The 19377-nt window shown below is 27.7% G+C and overlaps 1 protein-coding gene across 2 annotated transcripts in view; it reads left to right on the forward strand.

Annotated features, from left to right (window-relative positions):
- Nucleotides 1-7945: 7945 nt before the first annotated feature.
- Nucleotides 7946-19377, forward strand: part of LOC117168030 (SNF-related serine/threonine-protein kinase-like) — a 91437-nt gene continuing 80005 nt past the window's right edge. For both annotated transcript variants that reach the window (XM_033353355.1, XM_033353356.1), the window contains exon 1: nucleotides 7946-8901. The gene's annotated coding sequence lies outside the window, so the exon portion shown is untranslated. The remainder of the gene's footprint in view (nucleotides 8902-19377) is intronic.

Raw genomic sequence — 19377 nt, forward strand, 5'->3', positions numbered from 1 at the left:
TTTTAAACCAAAAGGGATGAATTTTCATCCAGCAAAGCTCAATTTTCAATCAAAACTATCGATTTTGTACCAAATGTGATATAGTTAAATTTTTAAATAAAAAAATTAATCCTCGAACGAAGAAAAACTAATTTTGAACAGAATAGTAAAATTTTCAATCGAATGGTTGAATTCTGAAATAATATTATCAATCTTCAACCAAAAGAAAGGAATTTTTAACAAAGTAGTTCATATTGAACCCAATATTAAAATATTTAGCCAAACGAGGTGAATTTCGTACCAACCTGCATTTGCTTCGGAATTTTAACAAACAAAAAAAGTCCGACCAACATCTTACTTTGAATGGGGCCAAAATTATATCGTTTGCTTTATTCCTTTATATTTGTAAATTATTCAAACGACTTTAAAATACAAAGTGAAATCAAGCGTGAGGAATGTGTATTTTTCAGACTTCTTATTGTTCTCAGATAATTTGGCTCATAAATTTACTATATAGCGAAAGAGCCCTGAAAATTATAGATTTTTGAGAATTCACTGGAATATATATGTTAAAATTAATTAAATTCTGAACTCTGATTTAATATATTTGTAATACTTCCGATGCTATTTTAAGTAAAAATAGTATCTGCGAGTGATATTTAAAGATTTGAAATGAACTTACATAGTCATCTGTGCCAAGTGAACGGAACTACTTTCCTGCCTACAGGCTGTCGACCGTACCATGCTAAGGTCGTACATTTTACAGATACCTGTTTTTTTAAATTAAATTTTTTATTTTTTATTGATCGCGAATATTATTATTATTTCTTTTATATTTAAACAAAGTTACTTTCTTTTAATTATTTTTTTTTTTTGTATTAAGATTGTTATATAACATCCAAATCTACAAACATCGAAGTAGAAAAAAAACTATTTCCTTCTTGATTAATAGTTAGCTTAATTTATTAAATTTCATTTTAAAAAGCGTTTTCCATCTTGATTAAGAAATTATTCAGAGGAATGTAGTACGATTTATTTTAATTTCATTGGATTATCGTTGTACATTGACATTTAATTTAAATCAGTAAAATTCAATTTTCATTGATGAAAAGTTTTCGAAGTAAAAAATTGTATTCAGAAGAATTCAGTAAAATTAATTTTAATTCAGTCAGATATGAGTAACTCAGTTAAATTCAGTAAATTTCTGTACTATTTTGTAGAATTCTATAAAATTATATAATATAGTAGAATCCTGAATTAAGTAGGCTTCTGCATAATTTAGTGCAGTTTTCATTCGTTCTCTAATTTTCAAAATTATCTTAAATATAATAAAATCTTTACGAATGCATAGTTGAATTTTGAATTCACTATTTTTAGAAGTATTTAGATATGATAGTGCTTTGCGAAAGAATTCAAATGATTTATGTAGAAGTAAATAGGATTAGATTTAATTCAGTCAATTTAGCTAGAATTAGGTGTATTTGAATAGAATTCCCTATAATTGACTGGAATTTACTTGAATCAAATAGAATCCTGTATAATGAGCTAAAATTTATAAAAATGACGTAGAATAACGTACAATTCGTTACAATTCACTTACATTTAGTAAAATTCATTTGTATACATTAGACTTCAGTTTAATTGAGCGAAAATTGATCAATTTTCTATAAACTCGAATTTATTCGTGCATCGTTCACTTTGAGTTAATTAAAATTAATTTAGTTTGGGTTTCGTGGTATCAGCGCTCCTGCAAAATTTTTAAATTGATTAATCTATTTGAATTCTGTCAAATCAACCTTATTTCATAGTCTACAACTCAGAATTCGCTTCAATCCAGTATACTTCATTTTTATTCAAGTGGATTATCTGGATTCTGCCAAAGTTGGACACGCAGCTGGATCCAGCGGTGTGTTTAGTGGATTCAGCTAGATTAGCATTAATCAGTAGCGGTCAATACATTTACGTAGATTTGAGTGGAAAGTCAGTAAAATTCAGGAGGTTTCTGTATGATGTTGTGGAATTAGGTGGAATTTGTATCATTAGCTAGAATTAAGTAAAATTTAGTAGATTTCAGTAGATTTCTACATGATTCTGGAAAATTAGGCGAAATTTCGTAGAATCAGCTCGAATTCAGTAGAATTCAGTAGAAATCATTTTAAATCAGTTGGATTAGTGTTCTTTAGTAGAATTCAGTATAATTCTGTTGAATTCAGTAGACTCCAGTATATTTCTCTAGAATTTAGTAGAAATCATTATAATTCAGTTAGATTAGTGTTACTTAGTAGAATTCAGTATATTTCTATAGAATCCAGTAGAATGCAGTACAATTCAGTAGATTTGTTCATCTTGTTCTGAAATTAGGTAGAATTTCGTCGAATTAGTTAGAATTAAGTATAATTCATTTAATTTAGTTGTGTTAGCGTTCTTCAGTATAATTCAGTAGAGTTCTGTAAAATTCAGTAGAATTCAGTATATTTCTGTAAAATTTACTGAATTATACTGAAGAATGCTAATCCAACTAAATTAAAATTAATTCTACTGAATTCTAACTAATTCTACGAAATTCTACTTAATTTCACGACACCATGTAAAAATCTAATGAACTATACTGTATTCTACTGGATTCTACAGAAATATACTCAATTCTACTAAAGAACGCTAATCCAATTGAATTATAATGATAGCTACTAAATTCTACAGAAATATACTGAATTTTACTTAATTTTACTGAATTTTACATAATTCTACAGTAGAATTCAGTATATTTCTGTAGAACTTAGAAGAAATAATTATACTTCAGTTGGATTAGCGTTTCTTAGTAGAATTGCGTGTATTTCTGTAGAATCCAGTAGAATTCAATACAATTCAGTCAATTTGTACATGATGATGTGAAATTAGGTAGAATTTTGTAGAATTAGTTAGGATTCAGTAGAATTCATTTTAATTTAGTCGGATTAACGTTCTTCAGGAGAATTCAGTATATTTATGTAGAATTTATTAGAAATTATTATAATTCACTCTAGGTAGAATTTTGTAGAATCAGTTAGAATTCAGTCAAATTCATTTTAATTTAGTTGGATTATCGTTCTTCAGTAGAATTCAGTAGAATTCAGTAGAATTCAGTAGAATTCTTTAGAAATTCAGTAGAATTCATTATATTTCTATAGAATTTAGAAGATATCATTATAATTCAGTTGAATTAGCGTTCTTTAGTAGAATTAAGTATATTTCTATAGAACTCAGTACACTTCAGTACAATTCAGTAGATTTGTGCATGGTAAAGTGCAATTAGATAGAATTTCGTAGAATTAGTTAGAATTTAGTAGAATTCATTTTAATTTAGTTGGATTATCGCTCTTCAGGATAATTCAGTAGAATTTAGTATAAATCATTATAATTCAGTTGTATTAGCGTTCTTCATTATTATTCAGTATATTTCTTTAGAATCCAGTAGAATTCAGTATAGTTCAGTAGATTTGTACATGGTGCTGTGAAATTAGGTAGAATTTTGTAGAATTAGTTAGAATTCAGTAGAATTCATTTTAATTTAGTAGGATCAACGTTCTTCAGTAGAATTCTGTAGAATTCAGTAGAATTCAGTATATTTCTATAGAATTCAGTTCAATTAATTATAGTTCAGTCGGAATAGCGTTGTCTAGTAGAATACAGTATATTTCTGTCGAATTCCGTAGAATTCATTAAAATCCAGTAGATTTTTACATGGTACTGTGAAATTAGGTCGAATTTCCTAGAATTAGTTAGAATTCAGTACAATTAATTTTAATTCAGTTGGATTAGCATTATTTAGTAGAATTCAGTATGTTTCTGTTGAATTCAGCATAGTTCTGTAAAATTCAGTATATTTCTGTAAAATTCAGTAGAATTCAGTATATTTCTATAGAATTTAAAAGAATTCAGTACTTTTCTACATGGCGTTTTTTTAGTAAAATCCAGTATTTTTATGTTACATTCAGTCGAATCCAATATATTTCTGTAGAAATCAGTAGAATTCAGTAAAATTCAGTGCATTCATGTAGAATTCAATAGAACTCAATATGTAGAATTAAGTATAATTCAGTAGGCTTCAGTAGTACTCAGTAGGTGTTTTATATTTTATTAGAATTAAGTGGAATTTCCTAGTATTAGCTAGAATTCCGTAGATTTCTGTATCATTCAGTGGAAACAGCTAGGATTAACTTGAATGTAATAAAATTCAGTTTTCACTCATTCTATAATTTTCAAAATTGACTTGAATTCAATAAGATCCACTTGAATTCACATTTTTTTTTTTCTTTGAAGAATGTAGACAGAAAAACGTTTTGCAATAAAATTAGGTTATTTAAAGAAAATATTATTTTATTAGACGAAATTCAGCAGACTTAGACCAAATTAAATAGAGTTAGTTGTAAATCAATAAATTTTGATATAATTCAGTTGAACTAATTAAAATTCTGTAGAATTAAATAGAATTTAGTCGAAATAAATCAAATTAATTATAATTAGCTCAAATTTAGTAGAATTAGGTTGGAAAAGATAGTTATTAGCAGAATTCACTTTAATGTAGTCATATTTATTTGAATACATCGGGCCTAATTTATTTGAGCGAAAATTGACTTTCAGTTCGGGTCACTTTTAATTAAATGAAAATATGTTGAATTTAGGTTTATTGATATTAGCAAGAAAAAAATTCTTTTTAATTCACTGGAATTTCGAAAAATAATTACCCTTGTCTCGACCCTCAAATTATGTTAAAAATCTCAAAATACACAGTAGGGTGGTCCAACATTTTTTTTCGAATTTTCATGCATATCGCCCGGAAATATGTCCGTATCCACATACAGATAAATCAATTTTTTTGTTTGTAAAAAAATATATTTAGAGGTGGCGCAAGCCCAATGAAGTTTAACACATATTTCCCATAAGTCTGTTTTATAAGGTACCAAAAAGACCACATAATTGAAAAAATGGTGTTTGCGAATTTTTTATGCTAATTATGATTTTTTGCACGTGTTTAAAAACAGATATTATTTATAATATAGTAAATACTAATTTTTATTGATTATTAGACGTTTGTATCAATTTTGTTAAGGTTAACAAAAATAATTGTTTAAACAATCTGTTATTACTGTTAATAATATTCTCTTAGAATAATGCTAGAAAATAGTATTTTTTTTAATTCCACTTTTTGTCCAATTTCCAATTAGAGTGAGGTTATTAATTAATTGCATTTAACCAAATTAATTGTTTAAACAATTTGTTATTATTGTTAATAATATTTAATTTGAATAATGCCAGAAACTTACTGTTCTTCATGAAATTTCCAATCATTTGTCTACTTTTTACTTGAAGTGAGTTATTGGTTAATTCAATCTAGCAAAAATACTGATTTATATCAATTATTATTGATTATGACTTTCTACTGTTTTATTAATCCTAGATGTTCCATTTTCAATTAGAGTGATGTGATACCTAATTAATTTTAACAAAAATAATTGCTTAAGCAATTTATTATTATTGTGAATAATATCCTCTTAGAATCATGCTAGAAAGTTTCATGTTTTTCATAAATTTTCACCTTTTTGTCAAATTTTCAATTATAGTGAGGTGAATAATTAATTAAAGTTGAAAAATTAATTGTCTAAACAAATTGTTATCATTGTTAATAATATTCAATTTAAATAATGTGAAAAAGTTGCGGCTTCTGAAATTTTTAACATTTTACCCACTTCTTACTTAGTAAAGTAATCAATAATACGAGTGATCCAGCATATTTTTTTAACAATTTATTATTGTTTATAACTATCCTCCTCTTAGATATGTGCTAATAAGTGATGTAATAATTAATGCAAGTTACTAAACATGCACTTTTAAATAATTTATTATTGTTTATAACTATATTCTCTCATAGTGTAATGCTAGAAAGTTGACTTTTTTCTAGAATCTTTAGTTTTCCTTTCACTTCTTAGTTATAAACAAATAATAAGTGAACCTCAAACAAGATTAATTTTTAAAATATTATTATATTTTTTTGAATGAATTATTTTTGCTCTTTTTCCGATGTGTAAATATGTTATAATTAAAATTAAGTGAGAGGATTATGTCTTTACTTGACATGTAAAAGTTTTATTTTGAATTACGACAAGAAATTTGTTGCAAAGCGTAAAAGAGAAATTTTTAATTGCACATATTTAATATTAGCCCCCTCTCCTTCCCTCGAAAAAATACGTCTTGTCGATGATAATATACATATGTAAAAGGTATGAAGCGAATTAAAGAGATATTTCAATTTTACAAATATTCGTTTCATTTCATAAAATTATATTCACCAGAAACAACCACGGATTGTTTAAAATATGATTTTCTCTCATGTTTATTATTTCTTTGTTCATAACTGAAAAGGTAAAGAAAAGGTAAACATTTCAGAAAAAACTGCAACTTTCTAGCACTTATCTAATAAGCGTGCTTGTTAACTTGTATTAAATATTACCTCACTAAGTGTACAAAAAGTTTAAGAGTTCAGAAAAAGCCGAAACATTTTAGCACTTATCTAAGGAAAGAGAGTTATAAACAGTAATACGTTTTTTAAACAATTGATTTTTTATCTTTAATTAATTAATTAATTATTTACCTCACTATAATTGAAAATTTGACAAAAACTGGAGAAATTTTGAAAAAATTGAAATTTTCTAGTATAATTCTAAGAGAGTATTTTTAATCAGGCCAAGTTAAAAAAAGTCTAGGTGATGATTTCTGAATGATTTTTTATTTTGGATATATAATCCAATTTAAAATATTTTTATTTTAATTTAGAAATATTTCGTAATATACAGTACATATTCTCTTAGTTTTCGTCCTTGGTAAAAGTCTGTTTCAGATTATAAAAAAACTATTTTTGAAATAACGAATTTTCGCATTTTTTCGGAAGCAACGAAAGATACAAAAATTTCTCACATATAAAAGTTTTCATTGTAAAAAGTTATACAAAAATACCTTCCTTTTTTGGTGATACCTTGCATCGTTTAAGAGAAAAAAATATAAAATTATGTTTAAAAAAATATATATTTCCGATCTCAAAAAAGAGTAAGCCCCATGGAACTAATGGGATTTCTTATTCATATTTGCAGAAATAAAATTGTGCAGATTTTTTGTGATGATCGACAAAGACAAAGTATTTAATTCCTTCTAATTGTACCGGTAACGCACCTCACAGAAATATTTTTTATTCCTTAGAATTGGTCATATTTTGATTTTATTTAATTCCTTCTAATAAGTTCACAAAACATGTGCAAGAAGTTGTTTTAATTCCTTCATGCGGAATGAAAATTCTGAAATTTTCATTCTCACCAATTCAACTCTGCCTCTTTAGAGTTAAAATTATTTAAATTCACACATTTGCATAGATTTCTTTGATGTATTTTTTAAGACGCTTAAATAAATTATTAAAATATAAATAAATATAAATTTGAATATTTTTCGAATTTATAAGTTATAAAAAGATTTAATAATGAAAAATAGGTTAAATAAATGCTTTCGTTAAATTTTACTAAGTCGATTGAGAGGAATAGGATTTGCACTTTTTCTGCTCCCGTTGGGGGATTTTTAGACGGACGAAAAATCGCGTATTCATAGGAATACAAATTCTTAATTTTTCTGAATTCAACGCTTGTTACCGGGTGCCGACGTCTAGGATAAAAAGGTCTATTTAGAAAAAATTAATGAAATTTGTGACTAAAGAGATGAGCCTTTAACAAAAAAAAATTAGTTTTCATCAAACTATAGTTCAGTTTTAATAATGTAGTTTAATGACGGCCCCTTTCTTTCAGAATAAAATTTCAAATACTCCCGCCATACTTAATAGTTCTCTTTCTGGCCAGTCGGAGCGCTTTCATCGTCGCGCCTCAAGATTGAGGACAGTTCGCATCTAACCACCGTATCACCACGGTTTCTCATGTCACCGTCAACGCCGTCAACCGTCATCGCGAGTTCTTCGTCCGCCGTGTGATTGCCATCCAATCAATCTTAAAAACAATTCGCGTTGACGATCTCGACGTGTGAGACCGGTTCTGTGTTGTGTCGACGTGAAACTTGTGCAACCTTAAGTGTGCGATTTGGAATATTTGAAACATTCGAATCTACAACGACGAGCGAGACTAGGAATTAAGACAGGTTTCACCTGAAGGAGCTCCACCAAGTTCCGAGATCGTGCACATGTTCCGGAACAGAGAGAATAGTACCAAATAGTACTCTAAAAAAAGATCGAGAAAAGAGGGAAGTCTCCCTCTTCCTCTCGTGCGGCTGGATCGAAGGGGTAAAGTAAAGCAAAGGGTTCTCGACTCGAGTCTGCTCCACGGGAGGGATCGAGAATTGAGACGGAAAGAGCAGAAGGGAGAGCCGGTGGAGAAAAGAGGGTGGGCGACCGAGGAAGCGGGGCCAGCGGCCTCCGGACGAACGGCGATCACCAACTACGTCGCCCAAGTCGAGGAAGATAGAAGAAGACAGAAACACCCAGGAGACGAGCCAAGTGCTTCGAACTGAGTCAAGTGTAAACATTTCGACGTGTGCGGGTTTCAGTTCGTGTTGTCGTTTAAAGTTTTCACCGTTGGGAATAAATTTCTCGTTTGTGATTTTCAATCGATATCGAATTTCGGGACGAGCGACGCCCCATTGCGACCTGGTCAATAAAACACATTGCCTCGATTCGAGACGATTATTTGTTGACCTCACAATAGGTGGACGCCTCTTCTAAGGCGCGGTGTGTGTTCCAACGGTACGTGGCGAAATACCACGAATTCGTGCGAATCGAAGAAGAGAGAGTGGCATGGTCTGTTTTGGAGTCTGTCAACATGCCTGAGTTACACAAATGACATCGCTGAGAAGAAAGGTGGAAGGGTGCAAGCTGGAATCTCAAGTCTAGCGAAGAAGGTAAAAAAAGTGTTTTGATTTCTCTGATGAATTTTTTTGAGTTACTGGGTCTTGAGAAATCTAGAATCTTGAGAAAATGAAACTCGTGGACCGCAGGGGTCAATCTCCGCGAGACCTAGTTGTATCCGATATTTTGATTTAAACTTGGCAGATTCAAATCTCGTCTGAATTGTAAGTCATGTAAACAAATCTGCAAATCACGCCTGTATCGTGCTGCAGGTGCAAGTACTGAATGACTGCATTGTGTGTCAACTAGGGTGGTCCAAAACAACTTTTTTTTCGAAAAGGCCATAAAAGAGAAATTGTATTTTTTTGTTCTTTCAAATTCACCTGTGAAATTAACATGGGATTTTAAATAATAAATTTCTCACTTTTCGGAAAATTGGAGTTTAAAAATACTTGTTATTTTTAATATTTCCAAATATATCAGGAGGTTTTAATAAGGGATTCTGAAGTATTTCAACTTTCGAGAGACTTCCACTGATTTAAAGGGTTTTCCAAATATTTTAAATACTTTAAAAAGATTTCATCGGTTTTCAAGAAAATTTCCAAAGATTTAAAGTTATTTATTTTTGAACTTTGGAAATTAAATTAAATTTTAAGGGGTTACTAGCCAGGGTGACCGCTGTACCGAGAAAACGGGAATTTTTTGACACTGTGAAATGACAGTGAATTTATTTTTTGACCGACAATTTTACAAATTTTAGAAGGAAAATCTCAATATTTTTAATAATAAGTTGAATTTTTATCTTTTTTAATTATAATATCATTCAGTTTATAATGCATAATTCCAACATCTTTTACTTTAAACAAATTTCTATTTTTATTTTTAAGTGTACATTTTTTTATTTGAAGAATTTTAAAAAGCAATCTTCGATTACTTGAACAACTAAAAATTCAAAAAGTTAAAAATTAAACTGGTGCGATTTAAAATTTCAGTCGTCAAAAAACGTAAATTATTTGAAACTGAATTGTTTGAAATAGAAAGCTTTAAATCTTTAAAATTTGAAGGAGCTTTTAAACTTTAAACGTAACGATTTTAATTTTTCTATTTAAAAAATTATTAATTTGTAAATAAAGTTGTTGAATTTTGATTTGTAAATTGCAATTAAATACTGATTATTTGTAGAACAATTCGAGTAATTTTTAGAGATATTTAGATGGACCTGAAGTTGCGAACGTTTAAATGAACGAAATATTCTTCCTCATTTCTATTTTGCCCATAAATATTGTTCCAACTGCAATTTGAAATATGCATTTTAATTCTGTTCCAATAGTAATTTATTTGAAATATAAATAAATATTTAACACTTTTTTTCTTTACAAAGTCATCAGTAAAAAATTTCGTTCATTTGAACGTTCAGAACTTCAAGCATATGATATTTAGAGGTTTTGAAAAGATTCAAAATTAATTTAAAACTTGAAATGATTTCAAATAATTTAAACGAAGTTTTTTCACCGAGAAAATTCGACTATTCGTACCGATATTCCAGTGCATATAGCCATTCTCTAATTTAAAACACAAAGTAGATTTTCCCAGCTTTTTAATAAAAAATGCATGGGTTTTTAGGAATAAAAACATTTTCTTCAGATTATTAGGAAAATTTAAAATGATTTTCTATTTCAAAAAATTACTTTAATTTCGAATTATTTTAAAAGATATTTAGAAGTTGTGAAAAACTTTGAATAATAATTTTTAATTTGAAAAACTGAGACATGTTCATTTTTAAAAACAGAAGTAAAATTTTGAAGCTTATTAAGGATATCTAGACTATTTAAAATAAATATAATTCCACTTTTAAGGCAAAAAGTATTCAGTTTCAACAAATGTAATGGTACAAGTTTTAATATGTCTAGCTTAACATTGTTTAAAACACTACAATTTTTCAAATTTATTGATTGATTTTACAATTTAGATAATTGAAAATGATAACTTTCCATTTTATAGACGTAAGTTATTGACAATTTTGAATACAAAATTTTTTAATTTAAAACATTTCAAACTTCTATTTTAAAAGTTCAAAAATTAAGGGTTCCATCTCGAGTGCTTTTTGATTTGCAGTTCATTTTTCATTAATTCAAATGGAAAAATGGCTAGCTTTAGAGTTCGAATTTTTTAATTTAATTTACCATGAAAAATGTTGGGGAACCGGGAAATGACCAAGAATTTTTTTATTTGATTAAAACGGCCACCCTGCTAGAGATTTAAAAAATTTCAAAGAAATTTTACAAGATTACAGGATTTCACAGATTTATATGGATTTAAACTTTTTTTTTTAATTGTAATCAACAAGTTCAATTTAGTTTGAATTCACGAGACTTTCCACGAGTAATTTCGTTAGGTTTCATAACGATTTCAAAGTATTTTAAAGACTTCCAAACATATCAGGCGGTATTAGGGATTCCAAAGAATATGAATAGATTTCGAGGGACTTCCACTGATTTTAAAGGAGGTTGCGGGGTTGCTAAATATTTTAAAATTAATTTTAAAAAATTATATTGGTTTTCAAGATCTTAAAAATATTTCCAGGGATTTCAAGGCTTTTTAATTTTATCAAAGATGTCAAGGGCTTTCAAAGAATTTTGTAGGACTTCCGAATATTTGAAGAGATTTCTAGTGAACTTTGGAAAGTAAATAAATTAAAATTTCAAGGGATTTTTAACGATTCCAAAGATTTTAAGGGATTTTAATGTATTTCTACGAATTCCACAACATTTAAGGCTTTTATCAATTCTCCAAAGATTTCTAGCGATTTAAACTGGTTTTTAAAGAGAACTTCAATGAATATGTTTAATTCAAACAATATTCAAGGGCTCTCAAATGATTTATACTTTTTACAGTGTGTTTTTGCAATCTCCAAAGATTTCAGAAGTTTCTACAGGATTTTAAGAAATATTCGAAGTTCCCAGGGATTTTGAAAAATTTTAATTAAATTTTAAGGGATTTATAGCGATTCCAAATATTTTAAGGTATTTCAAGGGATTTCAAAGAATATTCTAGAATTTCACAAGATCTAAAAGATTTAATTAAATCCCCCAAGGCTTTGAAGGAATTTAAAAGATTTCTAGGTATTTGAACTTTTTTCCAGATAAATTTTATGAATAAGTTTAATTTAATTTATATTCATGGGAAGTCAAATGATTTATACTTCACAAAATAAATTAAATTTTATTTCAAGGGATTTATACGGATTTCATAAATTCAATGAGAAAATACTAATTAGTTTGAATATGTTGGTAAATTTTACAACTTCTAATCGATTTTAACAGATTTTAATTAAATTTTAAGAGATTTTAGAGATATCAAGGGAATTCACCAATTTTCGCTATTCAAATTTTATTTGTGCAGATTTACTATTTTTTTGTAGTTGCGTATGAGAGTAAATAAATCGTTCTTTTGCAGTTTCTATAATTTTGACATTAATCCCATCAATATTTTTATATTCTTTATTCCAATGCTGTTTATCGTGTATTTTTCCCCCATACAATGATTTTTTATAATGGATTTCCTATAATCCATGAAATCTTTTGCAATCTAATGTACATACAAAATTTTGAATAATTCCCCTCGTATTCATGGAATCGTTTTCCACTCCATTACGTTTAGATTTAAAGACTCAACCACTTTGTATTTTGCCCGGAAACTACGCCGATAATGCAAAATAGTTTTATTTAAAATGCATGAAAAGCTTACAAGTATTTATAAACAAATTTCAAATTATTTGAACAATTATTATTGGTTAAGAAATTCAAATTTCCGCTTTAAATCATAAAAAGTAAGTATTTTTGGGAATTAATCACACAGAAAGAGAATTTTGAGAATATTCTTTTATTAATTTATTTTTTAAATTCTTTAAGCAATTTATATCTTCTTCGATTTTTGTTTTCCTACCAAATCATGAAGAGTTCTTATTTTCTGGAATTAATGACACAATTAATGATTGTTAAGAAAAGTATTTGTTCTTGAAGAAATGTTGTAATTATTTAAACGATTTATATTTTTTACATTTGTTTTCCATGTCAAATCATGATATTTTAGGAGTTTGTTGAACTAATCACACACTTAATGGACGATAGGAACCATATTTTTTGTTTAAGGCATTAAATTGCTTATTGCACGATTATTAAACAATGCACTTCCATCTTTTCATAAAAAGGGTGGAGAAAATTGTAGCTTTTTTAAATTTATTACTCTGTCGGTCCTTATTAAGATATTGTTTCTTTCAGAAGTTATACCTTAATTTTTCAAAACAATATTATTTGGTTGAACAATATGTTTCATTATATTATGAATAGTTACTTTTTTGTAGTCGGATTATTGAGGTAGTTAATTTGTGTATTAATAATTTTATGAAAAAAATCGTTTAAGCAAATAATAATTGTTTGAACAATTGTGGTATAACTTCTTTATAATAAGCGAGATGGTGTAAGGAGATTAAAAACCTAGTATATGTCCTAACTTTCCAATAAAAAATCAGAAGTGGAAGATTATTAATTGTTTAAACATTTAATAATGTCTCGACCAAAATATATTACTCCTATAATTCATTATGTGTGGAATTAGATCAAGAAGTAGTACATTTTTATGACTTGTTGGAAAAAAATTTAAAACAAAAGGAAATTCAGTAAACAATTGCAAAACGTCTTCAACGTTAACTATTACTCCTAAAATTAATTTAGTGTGTCGTTCATTCCAGAAAATACAAACTTTTCATGATTTGCAGGAAAAATTAAAACATAATAATTAATTTTATTAACTTTTTTTAAATTTTAGACCAATATATTAAGTATGTGCAAATTGTATATGCAAAATTGACCTAAGGCCGAAATTTAACAATTTGCATAATAATGAATGTTTGACCAATTTATAGTTAGTTCGAAAATACTTCCAAACTTGTCACTTATAAAATAAACAAAATTTGTGTTGAGTTAATCAAAAACAAAAATCCCGTCTTTATCATAAATTTTACATGAAATAGCTATTTTGCATTTTTTTGGTGCAAATGTCGAAGACTAGAGAAAAACTCTGGGGTGTCAAATTTAAAAGTTATGGGTGCAAATTATTTTTTTAACATTTTTTAAGTAGTTACTCAAATTCAATTTCCCAAAAAGTTAATAACAAGTAAAGATTTTTCCCCATTTTTCCGAAAACCGACTGATTTAAAAAAACATGGAATTTCTCTCTCCGGGGAACCTCACAAACGGAGCAAGCCCGTCTGTAGTGAAAAAAAAATTGCAATGAATTTTTAAACCACTATAGTTCTAAACGTTCGAGGAATTTCATTTAAAAGGGAAAGTCAGGGATTTAAAATAAAATATCTTTCAAAAGTCAGAAGCTTTCTATAAGATGCACTTAAATATCTGTCCAGGATAATAAGTTTTAAGTCGATATTGTTTTTATTCCGTTTATAAAATATTCTATGTTAAAAAATGTACAATATTAGATTCTCAATTTTGAATATTTATGGTCAGGGAGAATTTAAAATTGACCAGGGGACAATTAGAGAATTTTGAAAATGAAGTTTTGTGACCACTGTGATAAAATATTCTTCTTAGTAATTTATGTGTATTGTATTTTCCATTGTTTTTCAGGTTCTTGCTACTGATGATTATATTTTCAGTTGAAAGATGTATTATTTGTGGAAAATTTAAGAATTCTGTCAAAAAATCCACCGTTATGGTTGAAAATTCAACTGTTTTTTTTTAATTCGTGTTTTTGGTTTTAAAATGCTTCTGTTTCAGTAGAAGATTATTCTTTTTGAGTCAAAAATGCAACTGTTTAGTTGAAAATTAATCTACCTTCGTTGATGATTCATCTATTTTGTTGAAAAGTCTAGTTTTTTTTTTACAATTATTGATTTTAAACTAAATAATTTTTTTGGTTGAAATATTTGACTAGTACATTATTTTTTTATTACTGTATTTGATTAAAAATAATTGAACTACTTGTTTGAAGGTTGAACCAATTTGTTAAAATGAAGATTTATAATCTTAGTTTAAAATTCGTCTATTTGGTTGATAATTTGTTTTTTGTTGTTGGAGTGTTAACTATCAAATTTGTCGTCAAGAATTCTTATCTTTGTTGAAAATTTACCTTTATAGTTGAAAATTGATGTTTTTTCATTGAAATTGCAACTACATACTTTGTTAAAAATGTTACTAGTTTAAGATTCTGGTATTTGAATATTAATATTGTCAGGATTACATTTTTATTTAATTTGATTATTTTATTGAAAATTGTGCAATTTTATTAAACTCTTTCTTTTTGGTTGAAAACTCAACTTCTTTTTTGAAATTTTGTCTTTTTGCACTGTAAAAAAAGATTTGTGTAAAATTACAAAATTTCGGAAAATTACATATTGTATAATCGTAAATATCACACACTTCACTGTGTGATTTTGCGAAAGTATGTGAAATAACATCCTCTAGCGATGTAAATAAAAGGACTCTCGAACAGCAGTGTAATATTACACACTGGATAAAAATAAAATTACACATTCCCTCGTATGAACTTTACATTCAGAAGGGAAAATGCAGTCGCAGCGTGTAAAAATACCATGCGTCAGTAAAATCACTTTCTTGTGATTGAAAATTACATCGAGATCTTTAATTTTACCAACGAGGAAATTGACAGCTGTGTTCAACTTTTTTGACAGCTTTTACACAAAAATAGACCGAATTCGAGCTATTCCTGTTTTGCATTTTACATTTTCTGCTATTGGAACGGAAAAATTTGCGGTTATTCAAAACGTATATTTAATATTTTTGTCACGGAATGTTTAAACATCAAAAAAATACCCATAGTATCTTATGTGTTTTAGGTAAGTGGTAACGTGTCCGGCTTGTGTTTCTTCAATCTCCATGAAAGTCTACGAAGTTTGAGCTTCGAGTGTTCGAAACCTGTCGCCCTGATAAATTTTATTTTATTTTATTCTTTCACATAATGAATTTTACATTTTCGCGTGTAAAATTATCAAGCGAATTGGAATATCACCACAGGATCGTAAAGTTACTCCGATACCCGAGGGTCCTTTTATTTACATCCACCAGAGACGTAAAATTCAATAGATTTTTTTTACAGTGTGGGTTTAAAAAACCACTGGTTTGGCACAAAGTTAAGTTTTTATTGAAAATTCATATTTTGATGTTGAAAATTCAACTCAAGTCTTTCTTGTTCGATAATTAAAATTTTTCCCATTCATCTTTTTGTTGAAAAATTTTAGTTCGAAATTCCATTTTGTTTTTGGTAAAAAATGGAACTGCAACTTGGTTCACGGTTAAGCGATTTTGTCACTAAATTATTGTTTTATATTAAGAACCATAGGTTTAGTTAAAAAATTATCTCTAGTTAAAATTTTTTTTCGGGGATCAAATTTTTTTGATCGCAAATTGAACTATTCAAGGCTGAACATTACGTTTTATATTAAATTAATTTTTTTAGCTGAAAAGGCAACGCTTGCAAGTTTTTCATGAAAATTCATATTTTTAAGTTGAAGTTTTTTCTTATGGAGCAGAGACTAATCTTTTTGGTTTAAAATCAAGTTTTTTTTTAAATTTGTATTTTCCTTTTTAAAATTCGTATTTTCCTATTTAAAATCGAACTTTTTTTCCTTACTTGACTGAACAATCTTTATCTATTGAAAATTCATATTTTTTGGTCAAAAATTCAGCTGCTTTGTTGAAGGTTTATGATTTTGACAAATTCAACTTTTTATATGAAAATTCGTCCCTTTTGCTTGAAAATTAAACTGTTTTGTGGAAATATCGTTCATTTAAATCAAAAAATCATTAAATATTAATCCGGAATTGTTTTATTTTTACTCTAAACAATTCTATATAAAACATGTTACAATATAAAAATGCTGGTCTTTGAATATTAATTTACAGGAAAATTAAAAAATTGCTCTGGGTTAAGTCAAACAATTTTAAAAATGAATTTTTGTGTCCACCCAGACGTTGTTTTAAATTTAATTGAATATCAATAAGGAATATTTAACATTGCTTTAGAAGCTTAGATGTTAGAACCACGAGAAGAATATTTTCCAACTTTACATAATTTCGGAAGAAAGTTGGAATTTGATACAAATCTCCAGTTTTCCATTATTAGGCTGCTAAACATATGACAGGATCAAATTTCCGCCAGATGCAAGTATTCTATTACCAGGCTTCTAACTAAACTATGTTTAACACTTTTTGCTACTTTATTTGATAGAGTCGACTTTTTAATACGGTTTTCTATCAAGTGCTACTAAATGCTACTCTTTTCACTTATCATGTGTCAGAAGTTTCTTTAGAGTTTAGGATAATATTCTAAACTTAATATTTGTGACTTCTTGTTTTTTGTCCTTGTCTACATTTTTTCGAATTATTTATGAAAAACAAATACATTTTCTGTACATTCTAATTCCTTGAACTAATATAAAATTAGTCAAAGTAATCTGTAGAAAGTCTGTTAACGTCGTTTTAATCAATTTATATAAACTACTCTCTAGAGTCTGGAGAAAATGATTGAAAATCACAATTTAAAGAGCATGTACCCCTTGAAACTTGTATTACTATTCAGGCTACGCTGCAGTTCTGTGTGTTTAGTGAAGGCTCATTAACTCTAACTGCAAACTTCGAATTTATATTTTGAGATATTATTTCAGCTATTTATCTCGTAGATTCCACCCGCAAAGTAAATCAATAATTAAGTGGATGGATAATGAGTCTTATTATTTGTTTGCTCAGCTCATTAGTAAAACTCTATTTAAAATTCCTCTTTCTGTATCGAAAATTCAACTAGTTTGGTGTAATTAACTTTTTCTTGGATTTCATATATTGTTATTAAAAATTCGTCTTTTCAGTTTAAAAGTTCATCTCTGTTAGTAGAAATTTAATCTTTTTTGGATGAAAATGAAACTATTTTGTTGAAAATGGGTCTATTTGGTTGAATTCAACTGTTTTTTATTTAAAATTGCTTAGGTAAAAGTTGAAATGCTTTGTGAAAAATTTATTTATTTGTTAGAAAGTTTAACTATTCTGTTGAAAATTCGTTGTTTTTTTTTTTTGCTGAGGAATCTAATCTTGTTGGTTTGAAAGTCCTCTTTTTTGGTAGAAAATGCAGCATTTATGTTAAAAATTGAACTGTTTTATAATAAGTTCGTCTTTTGGATTCAAAGCTCAGCAATTTGAAAGAATTTATTTTTCTTTCTTAACTTTTTGGTTTTTAAATTAATCTCGTTTAGTAGAATTTTTTTTTTAATATCAGCTAATACATTTTGGTTGAGAAATTAGCTTGGTAGGTTGAAAATTCAACTTTTTGGTTTGAAAATGCAACTCTCTTCTACAAAAATCGTATTTTTTGCTTGAAAATGTAACTATTTGATTGAAAATACAATTTGCGGTTGCAGTTTAATCTTTTTTATTATTAAAAATTCAACCATTTGGTGCAAAATTCATCTTTCTAGAGTGAATATTCAACTATTTAGAGACAAGCTCAACTCGCTTGTTGAAAATTCGTTCTTTTGTTGTAAAGAATAAATATTCTTGGTTAAAAATTTATCTTTTGCCCTTGAAAATTCAAGTATTTTTGTAAAAAGTCATCTTTTTCAGTCGAAAATTCACGTAACTAAAGTTCGCAACGTTTATAAACGAAAATAAATTTTTGGTTGTAAATTTTCCGTATATTTTTCAAATTTTTTTAAACTGTTGAACATCCTTCTATTTGGACAGAAAATTCGTGCTTTTGGATTCAAAAATTTTTTTTCAAGATTCATTCATTTGGTTAAAAATTTATTTTTGTCTGTGGAAAATTAGCGATTTGGTTAAAAATTCAACTATTTTGTTGAAAATTTAACTATTTCGTTAAAAAGTCATTTTTTGTGGTCGAAAATCTAAGTGTTAAGTTGAAAATTCGTTCTTTTAAATTAAATACTGATCTTTGGATATTAGACGTCAGGAAATTTAAAAAATGAAGTTTGCGGTCATCCTGGTTGAGTCACATTTATTTTTTCAGATATCATAAGATGCAAAGCGTTTTTTAAGAATAGATCTACATTAGATTATTTGTTCATATGGATTAAATTTGCCTTATATATTATGATTTATAACTGAAAGATTGAAATTGAAATGCTAACATAAATGTAAAGAGAGTTGGGCTTAATAAAAACAAACTTTAATTTTATGATAATAAACCTGTATTCAAGAACCTCTATAAAGTATCTAAATGATCTAGGCCAGGGAACTTCCTGTTGATTGACAGTGAGAATTTTCTCTTTAAAAAGAACAGTTACTGCGAGGTTGAGTTTCATGTTTTTTTTCTAATCAAGTTGACAAATGGAAAATAATCTATCTATTTCTCGAACGTTTTAATCGTCAATTTTCAATTATTCAGTTTGGTTTTAAAAATCGAAATATAAGCTCAATATTTTTGTGGTAAATGTGTTAAAAATGTTGGAATAGGTTATGAAGATGTTCTACGCAGGATCTTATTTT

The sequence above is a fragment of the Belonocnema kinseyi genome, chromosome 2 (genome assembly GCF_010883055.1).
Source record: "Belonocnema kinseyi isolate 2016_QV_RU_SX_M_011 chromosome 2, B_treatae_v1, whole genome shotgun sequence".
Classification (NCBI taxonomy): domain Eukaryota; kingdom Metazoa; phylum Arthropoda; class Insecta; order Hymenoptera; family Cynipidae; genus Belonocnema; species Belonocnema kinseyi.